The 10,000-nt window shown below is 40.0% G+C and overlaps 9 non-coding genes and 6 pseudogenes across 9 annotated transcripts; all 15 read right to left on the bottom strand.

Moving 5' to 3' along the window:
* Nucleotides 1-5,356: 5,356 nt before the first annotated feature.
* LOC145852892 (uncharacterized) lies at nt 5,357-5,474 on the bottom strand (annotated as a pseudogene).
* Nucleotides 5,475-5,613: 139 nt separating this feature from the next.
* LOC145852998 (uncharacterized) lies at nt 5,614-5,731 on the bottom strand (annotated as a pseudogene).
* A 139-nt stretch (nt 5,732-5,870) lies between these two features.
* On the bottom strand, nt 5,871-5,989 carry LOC145886411 (5S ribosomal RNA). The gene has a single exon (XR_014397996.1). It is a non-coding gene; the product is annotated as a 5S ribosomal RNA (ribosomal RNA).
* Nucleotides 5,990-6,128: 139 nt separating this feature from the next.
* LOC145851696 (5S ribosomal RNA) lies at nt 6,129-6,247 on the bottom strand. Its single transcript, XR_014373548.1, has one exon. It is a non-coding gene; the product is annotated as a 5S ribosomal RNA (ribosomal RNA).
* Nucleotides 6,248-6,386: 139 nt separating this feature from the next.
* Nucleotides 6,387-6,505, bottom strand: LOC145886203 (5S ribosomal RNA). The gene has a single exon (XR_014397787.1). It is a non-coding gene; the product is annotated as a 5S ribosomal RNA (ribosomal RNA).
* Nucleotides 6,506-6,914: 409 nt separating this feature from the next.
* On the bottom strand, nt 6,915-7,033 carry LOC145884060 (5S ribosomal RNA). The gene has a single exon (XR_014395639.1). It is a non-coding gene; the product is annotated as a 5S ribosomal RNA (ribosomal RNA).
* Nucleotides 7,034-7,172: 139 nt separating this feature from the next.
* LOC145853343 (uncharacterized) lies at nt 7,173-7,291 on the bottom strand (annotated as a pseudogene).
* Nucleotides 7,292-7,430: 139 nt separating this feature from the next.
* On the bottom strand, nt 7,431-7,549 carry LOC145852539 (5S ribosomal RNA). The gene has a single exon (XR_014374395.1). It is a non-coding gene; the product is annotated as a 5S ribosomal RNA (ribosomal RNA).
* Nucleotides 7,550-7,958: 409 nt separating this feature from the next.
* Nucleotides 7,959-8,076, bottom strand: LOC145852894 (uncharacterized; annotated as a pseudogene).
* Nucleotides 8,077-8,215: 139 nt separating this feature from the next.
* LOC145852999 (uncharacterized) lies at nt 8,216-8,333 on the bottom strand (annotated as a pseudogene).
* Nucleotides 8,334-8,472: 139 nt separating this feature from the next.
* LOC145886412 (5S ribosomal RNA) lies at nt 8,473-8,591 on the bottom strand. Its single transcript, XR_014397997.1, has one exon. It is a non-coding gene; the product is annotated as a 5S ribosomal RNA (ribosomal RNA).
* Nucleotides 8,592-8,730: 139 nt separating this feature from the next.
* On the bottom strand, nt 8,731-8,849 carry LOC145851697 (5S ribosomal RNA). Its single transcript, XR_014373549.1, has one exon. It is a non-coding gene; the product is annotated as a 5S ribosomal RNA (ribosomal RNA).
* Nucleotides 8,850-8,988: 139 nt separating this feature from the next.
* LOC145886204 (5S ribosomal RNA) lies at nt 8,989-9,107 on the bottom strand. Its single transcript, XR_014397788.1, has one exon. It is a non-coding gene; the product is annotated as a 5S ribosomal RNA (ribosomal RNA).
* Nucleotides 9,108-9,516: 409 nt separating this feature from the next.
* Nucleotides 9,517-9,635, bottom strand: LOC145884061 (5S ribosomal RNA). Its single transcript, XR_014395640.1, has one exon. It is a non-coding gene; the product is annotated as a 5S ribosomal RNA (ribosomal RNA).
* Nucleotides 9,636-9,774: 139 nt separating this feature from the next.
* On the bottom strand, nt 9,775-9,893 carry LOC145853344 (uncharacterized; annotated as a pseudogene).
* Between the last annotated feature and the right edge of the window lie 107 nt (nt 9,894-10,000).

Here is a 10,000-nt window from a genome sequence, read left to right on the forward strand (position 1 = left end):
CTCCCCAATGTTGTTCTAAAAGCCCCCTTATAAACTCATGAAACCCTTGTAATCTACTACATTCAATAAAAAAGTGCATAAAATGTTCCACCTCCGTACCACAAATATCACATTCTCTTTTAATGTCTCTATTTATTTGATGTAAAACCACGTTCGTAAAAATCCTATTATGTTTCAATTTAAAATCATTATCTTCACATTCTATAGAATTATATTTTACATTGACATTCTTCCATATTGATTTTACATCTATATTTACAAATACCCTAGACCACACTTTTTCTGAAGCAGGAGCTTTTATCTCTCTTAAAATACATTTTTCATAAATCTTTTTAACTTTCGAACCTGATAAAACATGTTTCTCCCCTTTACTTTCATAATATAAAACCGGTAAACCCTTAGCTCTCTCAACCACCTCTGTATTTATTAAAAGCACCCATTCTTCAGGAATACACCCTAAAATTCTCTTATACATATTTTCTACTGTAGTTTTGCTTATTTCATCTTCCACTTCACAAACATTATCATAAATCGCTTGTACAGGAAGAAAACCTGGAATGACCTCATATAAAATATCCCCAATCTGTCTCATCCCAGCCCTCATAAAATATTTACAAAACAACATCTTATTATTATATTGTATCTTGGGATTTAAGAAAATTGGCTGATTTAAAATATTGTCTAAAATGGTACACTCATAATAAATATTTGGTAAAAACTCCCCCCAAGCCTCAAACACTTCTCTATAAAACAATGGTATATTAGCTAACATTTCTTTTCTCATACACATTAATAAACCATTTTCCCCCATCCTCCCAACCTCCTGCAAATACTCTTTAAAAAATCTTTTCCATCCATAATCTAGTTCACCATATAAATATTTTCGTACCATTTTAACTCTAATTGCTTTTTTCCTTACATTTAAATCCACCAACTTCAAACCCCCCTCCTCATAACCTGCAATCAATGTTTTAAAAGAAATTTTCGCACCTTTCCCATCCCATAAAAATTCAACTAAAATCGTATTCATTTCAGATAAAACCCATTCTGGTACATCTAAAACGTTCATGACATGAATAAAAATTGACATCAGCAAGGAATTTACAACAATTACTTTCCCTTTTAATTTCAAAGCCCTCCCCCTCCACATATTTACTACCTTCCTAACTTTGTTTATAACCCCACTCCATGTCAGATCCCTAGCTTCTTGTTCCTTCACCCCTAAAAACACACCTAACACCTTAAAATAATCATTTACCACCTTAAAAGGAAAATTCGCCTCATTATTCTTCCCAACATACATTATTACTGACTTCTCCATATTCACTTTAGCTCCTGAGGCTTTCTCATATATTTTAAAACACTCCATCACCCTTTTAACACTTCCCTCATCTCTGACTGTAATTGTGGTATCGTCTGCATATTGATGAATTAAACTAAAACCTCCTTGCGGAGTCTCTACACAATTTATAAAATGATCTTTTTTAAGGTATGCCGCTAAGGGTTCTACCGATAAAACAAACAATAAAGCTGATAAAGGGCACCCCTGTCTCACTGACCTCTCAAGAATAAAAGAATCTGTTAAAACCCCATTACATTTAACCCTACTTTTAGCCTTTCTATATAATAATTTTATCCATCTTATTATACCATTTCCAAACCCATACTTTTCCAGTACCCTAAACATAAAATCATGTTCCACCCTGTCAAAAGCTTTATTAAAATCTATACTTAAAACAATCCCCCCCATCTTATCGCTATTCATTTTATTTATCACATCTCTAAGTGTAGTTATGGTATCTGCTATATCTCTTCCAGGCACACTATAATTTTGTGTAGGTGCTATAATATCATTTAAAACCATCTTCATCCTATTTGCCAGTATCTTAGCTAAAATCTTATAATCTGAGTTTAATAAACTAATTGGCCTATCATTTTCTAGTTTCAGTTTGCTCCCCTTATTTTTATATAAAATCGATATCAGCCCTGTCACCATGGAATCTGAAACAGTATTATTGTCTTCCATATATTGATATACTTCTAATAAAATAGGTGCTAAAATACTTTCATACATTTTATAAAACTCTGCAATTAGTCCATCTACTCCAGGACTTTTATTTATTTGTAAACCCTTAATTGCATCTTTCACTTCATCCATTGTTATCTTCCTATCACACATTTGCTTATCCTCAACACCAATTTGCACATCCACACTACTTAAAATCTCTTTTACACACCCCTCATCCACCTCCCCTTTCTTAAATAAATCCTTATAAAAATTCTGTACTGTTTCTAATATCTCAACATAATCATTTACCACTTCACCCTTTACATTTTCAATCTGACCAATATATGATTTCATCTGTTTAGTTTTCTCTAAACCAAGAAAAAAACGACGTACATTTCTCCCCTTCTAAAACATATTTTGCCCTACTTCTTATAATTGCACCCTTACACTTATCTATTTCACATTTGCTCAATTTTTCTTTTAAATCTAAAAACTTTTCAATAGTATAATCAGGATCACTATCACATTTCTTCATTTCTTCATTCAATTTTGTTCTTAAATAATTTTCTGCTCTTGTCATCCTACTCCTCTTCTTCCTTGCATATCTAATACTAAAAACTTTTATTTTTTCCTTAACATTTTCCCACCACTTGCACTTATCATTCCCTTTTTGCTTATCCTCCATTTCATCTTCTATCAAAGATTTAAGTTGTTTCCCGTATTCCTCATCACCTAGATACCCTGCATTCATACACCATATTCCCCCCCCTTTCCTTTCCTTATCTAACCCCACCGAAAATGTTAACCCAGCATGATCACTAAAAGTTGTAAAAATATATTTAATATCCTTCATAAAATTCCTTAACCCTTCATTTACTAAAACCAAATCTATCCGTGTCTGTTTCAATTCCCCTAAAACCACCTGCCTTCTAGAAAATTCTCTCTTATTAGGATTCTCCTCCCTCCATATATCAATTAAATTGTTTTCAACCATCATTTTCCTTAAAACCCCCCTAGATACATCACTTCTAAAAATAGCTCCCCTTGTCATATCTAGTCTATCCATTTTTACATTAAAATCCCCAACTAAAATACAGTTTCCCTTGCACCATTTCGCTAATTCTAAAAATAAATTCCTTCTCTCTATTTCATTATTCGGCGCATAAATATTTATAATCCTAAAAACCCTACTCATATACTCAAAGTCTAAAATTAAAATCCTCCCATTATTATCATTATATATCTTCTTCACATTTTCTACTACATCCTTCCTTATTAAAATTGCAACCCCACATGAATTCCCCCTACCATTGTTTACATAAATAAAATCCCTCCATATTTTCTGTACATCTAAAACACACATATTATCCCAGTGCGTCTCTTGAATACATAAAATATCAGAATTCTTTATGTGTACTATTCTATTAAATTTTCCTATTGTTCTCAACCCATTCGCATTTATCGACATTATTGTGACCATACTAATAAATAATAAAATTATAAAATATAATTTCATTATCCTCTACCTTTTATCCAGTTTCTTTCCTCTTCCACCCTTTCTCTCCCCCCCCTCCGCTGCTTTCCTCTTCCTGTATCCTCCTCTCATTCTTTCAAACTTTTCCCCATCATCCGAGTCCGATATCTCCTCCAAGTCCATTTCATCCAGCCAACTTTTCTTCTTTACACCCTCGTCCGTTGTGCTCCCCGTGTTCATCGCCGATTCTGGAATGTTCGTTGTGCTCCCCGTGTTCTCCGCCGTTTCTGGAATGTTCATCTCCGTCTCATGTGTAGTCGTCGTTGTGCTCCCCGTGTTCATCGCCGTTTCTGGAATGTTCGTTGTGCTCCCCGTGTTCATCTCCGTCTCATATATTGTCGTCGTTGTGCTCCCTGTGTTCATACCCGTCTCTGTTATTGTCATTAAACTTAAAACCCTCTCCATTTCTTCACCCCCCGAGTTACTTGTTTGTGCTGTGCTTTCCCCTAAAACCTGTGAGTCCCCCGAGCTTCCCCCCAGTCCACTCCCCCCCTCCTCCTGAAAACTCCATCTTCTTATTTCTGAATCCATGCTGCTCCCAATTTCGTTAATCTTCTGGTCTTCCTTCTTCTCCCTTCTTCCTTCCTCCGTCTCTCCACCTTCCACCACATCATCTCCTCCATCTTCTTCTCCTTCTTCCGACAATACAACTGCTTCCTCGAATAGTACTTGACTCCCCTCTTCAGTCATAACTTCTCCACAGTTGCATTCCGCCAATCTCTTTCTGCATCTACCACAAACATTCCTTTCCTTCTCTCCGACACACTCTCTCGCATAATGGCCTTGATTGCCGCACTTGAAACACTTGAATTCAGGGCAATCTTTAACTATGTGCCCAGGTTGTATGCACAATCGACAAACTCTGACCTGCTTGTCATGGATCACCCTGAAGTATTCAGCTCCTTCCAGCGTCTCAATTTTTGTGGAATATGGCAATGATGTGACTTTTTCTGTAAATTTAACTTTACAGAACCTTGTTCCGTCAACCACCTCCGTTCCAGGCCAAACTCTCCTCCTTATCTCCGATACGGCCGTTACTCCCCAGCTTCTCAACTTGTCCAGTATCACTTTATCTTCTATATATACCGGTAGATTCATAAAAGACACCACCAATTCATTAATATTCACATCTCTCGCCAGTATCTTGTTGTCCTTTCTCCGTATACCGTCCATTAGCCGTTCTTTACCTTTTCCGTTTCTCATCGTAATTTCATATTTCTTATCTCCTTTCATTCGGCATCCCACCACCTCTCCACACGTCTCCTTAATTGCTCGTAGTAATTCCATCGTCGTCACCTTTTCTTCTCCCACCAACTCAATTGCCACCGTGTATTCTTTTTCATATTTCATTCCTCCTTTTTCGTTTTCCTTCCGTTGCGCATTTTCGTTGTCTTTGTCCGTTCCGTTTGTCGTTGCCATGTTGTCCGTCATTGTGAATCAAAAATGAAAGCGAAAAAACCTCCCCCAGGCAGCAAAACTGCAGGGGGGGAAAACTAAACAAAACTAAAAACTATCCAAATGAAAAAACAATAAATTATATTGCAAAATCCAAAAAAGAAACGAAAATAGCTCTCGAGCAAACACTCTCAAGCAAACACTCACAGCTCAATTACTCGCACCTGTCGTCACTTCTCCAATCAAGGATTAGCGCCCCCAGGCTGATATGGCCGTAAGCGAGAAACAATCTCTTGCTACAACATATATAGTCAAAGTGAGTCTGATAAAACAGACATTTAGTCAATTCATCATTAAATGCTTAATACAAGGCAGTGTTGCTGATGAAATAGTGCAAGAGCACACCCTCGTGGACAAAATGCTTACAGCACCTGGTATTCCAGGCGGTCTCCCATCCAAGTACGAACCAGGCCCGACCCTGCTTAGCTTCCGAGATCAGACGAGATCGGGCGTACCCAGGCTGATATGGCCGTAAGCGAGAAACAATCTCTTGCTACAACATATATAGTCAAAGTGAGTCTGATAAAACAGACATTTAGTCAATTCATCATTAAATGCTTAATACAAGGCAGTGTTGCTGATGAAATAGTGCAAGAGCACACCCTCGTGGACAAAATGCTTACAGCACCTGGTATTCCAGGCGGTCTCCCATCCAAGTACGAACCAGGCCCGACCCTGCTTAGCTTCCGAGATCAGACGAGATCGGGGGTACCCAGGCTGATATGGCCGTAAGCGAGAAACAATCTCTTGCTACAACATATATAGTCAAAGTGAGTCTGATAAAACAGACATTTAGTCAATTCATCATTAAATGCTTAATACAAGGCAGTGTTGCTGATGAAATAGTGCAAGAGCACACCCTCGTGGACAAAATGCTTACAGCACCTGGTATTCCCAGGCGGTCTCCCATCCAAGTACTAACCAGGCCCGACCCTGCTTAGCTTCCGAGATCAGACGAGACCGGGCGTACCCAGGCTGATATGGCCGTAAGCGAGAAACAATCTCTTGCTACAACATATATAGTCAAAGTGAGTCTGATAAAACAGACATTTAGTCAATTCATCATTAAATGCTTAATACAAGGCAGTGTTGCTGATGAAATAGTGCAAGAGCACACCCTCGTGGACAAAATGCTTACAGCACCTGGTATTCCCAGGCTGTCTCCCATCCAAGTACTAACCAGGCCCGACCCTGCTTAGCTTTCGAGATCAGACGAGATCGGGCGTACCCAGGCTGGTATGGCCGTAAGCAAGAAACAATCTCTTGCTACAACATATATAGTCAAAGTGAGTCTGATAAAACAGACATTTAGTCAATTCATCATTAAATGCTTACTACAAGGCAGTGTTGCTGATGAAATAGTGCAAGAGCACACCCTCGTGGAGAACATGCTTACAGCACCTGGTATTCCCAGGCGGTCTCCCATCCAAGTACTAACCAGGCCCGACCCTGCTTAGCTTCCGAGATCAGACGAGATCGGGCGTACCCAGGCTAATATGGCCGTAAGCGAGAAGCAATCTCTTGCTACAACATATATAGTCAAAATGAGTCTGATAAACAGACATTGCATTTTCACAAATTAGATAAGCAGCTTGAAATTTGTGTCACTGAAAAAGTAGAAGAAATTACAAACACTGTTCCCATCACTTTTTAGCACAGGTAGTTGGATAAAATACCAACTTTATTTCCTTTCATCATTTGAACAGGGCAAAGGAGCACAAAGCACACACAGGCTGCATTCAGCAACAATATTCTTGTTTGTCTTATAAATACAAGGCAGATGCTAATTGAAAACACAAGGAAATTTGATCCTATTAAAAAGGCAGGAAGCTGCATTTAGTCAATTCATCATTAAATGCTTACTACAAGGCAGTGTTGCTGATGAAATAGTGCAAGAGCACACCCTCGTGGACAAAATGCTTACAGCACCTGGTATTCCCAGGCGGTCTCCCATCCAAGTACTAACCAGGCCCGACCCTGCTTAGCTTCCGAGATCAGACGAGATCGGGAGTACCCAGGCTGATATGGCCGTAAGCGAGAAACAAACTCTTGCTACAACATATATAGTCAAAGTGAGTCTGATAAAACAGACATTTAGTCAATTCATCATTAAATGCTTACTACAAGGCAGTGTTGCTGATGAAATAGTGCAAGAGCACACCCTCGTGGACAAAATGTTTACAGCACCTGGTATTCCCAGGCGGTCTCCCATCCAAGTACTAACCAGGCCCGACCCTGCTTAGCTTCCGAGATCAGACGAGGTCGTGCGTACCCAGGCTGTTATAACCGTAAGCGAGAAACAGTCTCTTGCTACAACATATATAGTCAAAGTGAGTCTGATAAAACTGACATTTAGTCAATTCATCATTAAATGCTTACTACAAGGCAGTGTTGCTGATGAAATAGTGCAAGAGCACACCCTCGTGGACAAAATGCTTACAGCACCTGGTATTCCCAGGCGTTCTACCATCCAAGTACTAACCAGGCCCGACCCTGCTTAGCTTCCGAGATCAGACGAGATCGGGCGTACCCAGGCTGATATGGCCGTAAGCGAGAAACAATCTCTTGCTACAACATATATAGTCAAAATGAGTCTGATAAACAGACATTGCATTTTCACAAATTAGATAAGCAGCTTGAACTTTGTGTCACTGAAAAAGTAGAAGAAATTATAAACACTGTTCCCATCACTTTTTAGCACAGGTAGTTGGATAAAATACAAACTTTATTTCCTTTCATCATTTGAACAGGGCAAAGGAGCATAAAGCACACACAAGCTGCATTCAGCAACAATATTCTTGTTTGTCTTATAAATACAAGGCAGATGCTAATTGAAAACACAAGGAAATTTGATCCTATTAAAAAGGCAGGAAGCTGCATTTAGTCAATTCATCATTAAATGCTTACTACAAGGCAGTGTTGCTGATGAAATAGTGCAAGAGCACACCCTCGTGGACAAAATGCTTACAGCACCTGGTATTCCAGGCGGTCTCCCATCCAAGTACGAACCAGGCCCGACCCTGCTTAGCTTCCGAGATCAGACGAGATCGGGCGTACCCAGGCTGATATGGCCGTAAGCGAGAAACAATCTCTTGCTACAACATATATAGTCAAAGTGAGTCTGATAAAACAGACATTTAGTCAATTCATCATTAAATGCTTAATACAAGGCAGTGTTGCTGATGAAATAGTGCAAGAGCACACCCTCGTGGACAAAATGCTTACAGCACCTGGTATTCCAGGCGGTCTCCCATCCAAGTACGAACCAGGCCCGACCCTGCTTAGCTTCCGAGATCAGACGAGATCGGGGGTACCCAGGCTGATATGGCCGTAAGCGAGAAACAATCTCTTGCTACAACATATATAGTCAAAGTGAGTCTGATAAAACAGACATTTAGTCAATTCATCATTAAATGCTTAATACAAGGCAGTGTTGCTGATGAAATAGTGCAAGAGCACACCCTCGTGGACAAAATGCTTACAGCACCTGGTATTCCCAGGCGGTCTCCCATCCAAGTACTAACCAGGCCCGACCCTGCTTAGCTTCCGAGATCAGACGAGACCGGGCGTACCCAGGCTGATATGGCCGTAAGCGAGAAACAATCTCTTGCTACAACATATATAGTCAAAGTGAGTCTGATAAAACAGACATTTAGTCAATTCATCATTAAATGCTTAATACAAGGCAGTGTTGCTGATGAAATAGTGCAAGAGCACACCCTCGTGGACAAAATGCTTACAGCACCTGGTATTCCCAGGCTGTCTCCCATCCAAGTACTAACCAGGCCCGACCCTGCTTAGCTTTCGAGATCAGACGAGATCGGGCGTACCCAGGCTGGTATGGCCGTAAGCAAGAAACAATCTCTTGCTACAACATATATAGTCAAAGTGAGTCTGATAAAACAGACATTTAGTCAATTCATCATTAAATGCTTACTACAAGGCAGTGTTGCTGATGAAATAGTGCAAGAGCACACCCTCGTGGAGAACATGCTTACAGCACCTGGTATTCCCAGGCGGTCTCCCATCCAAGTACTAACCAGGCCCGACCCTGCTTAGCTTCCGAGATCAGACGAGATCGGGCGTACCCAGGCTAATATGGCCGTAAGCGAGAAGCAATCTCTTGCTACAACATATATAGTCAAAATGAGTCTGATAAACAGACATTGCATTTTCACAAATTAGATAAGCAGCTTGAAATTTGTGTCACTGAAAAAGTAGAAGAAATTACAAACACTGTTCCCATCACTTTTTAGCACAGGTAGTTGGATAAAATACCAACTTTATTTCCTTTCATCATTTGAACAGGGCAAAGGAGCACAAAGCACACACAGGCTGCATTCAGCAACAATATTCTTGTTTGTCTTATAAATACAAGGCAGATGCTAATTGAAAACACAAGGAAATTTGATCCTATTAAAAAGGCAGGAAGCTGCATTTAGTCAATTCATCATTAAATGCTTACTACAAGGCAGTGTTGCTGATGAAATAGTGCAAGAGCACACCCTCGTGGACAAAATGCTTACAGCACCTGGTATTCCCAGGCGGTCTCCCATCCAAGTACTAACCAGGCCCGACCCTGCTTAGCTTCCGAGATCAGACGAGATCGGGAGTACCCAGGCTGATATGGCCGTAAGCGAGAAACAATCTCTTGCTACAACATATATAGTCAAAGTGAGTCTGATAAAACAGACATTTAGTCAATTCATCATTAAATGCTTACTACAAGGCAGTGTTGCTGATGAAATAGTGCAAGAGCACACCCTCGTGGACAAAATGTTTACAGCACCTGGTATTCCCAGGCGGTCTCCCATCCAAGTACTAACCAGGCCCGACCCTGCTTAGCTTCCGAGATCAGACGAGGTCGTGCGTACCCAGGCTGTTATAACCGTAAGCGAGAAACAGTCTCTTGCTACAACATATATAGTCAAAGTGAGTCTGATAAAACTGACATTTAGTCAATTCATCATTAAATGCTTACTACAAGGCAGTGTTGCTGATGA

This window comes from Salmo salar, chromosome 08 (genome assembly GCF_965601325.2).
Source record: "Salmo salar chromosome 08, fSalSal1, whole genome shotgun sequence".
In the NCBI taxonomy this organism is placed as follows: domain Eukaryota; kingdom Metazoa; phylum Chordata; class Actinopteri; order Salmoniformes; family Salmonidae; genus Salmo; species Salmo salar.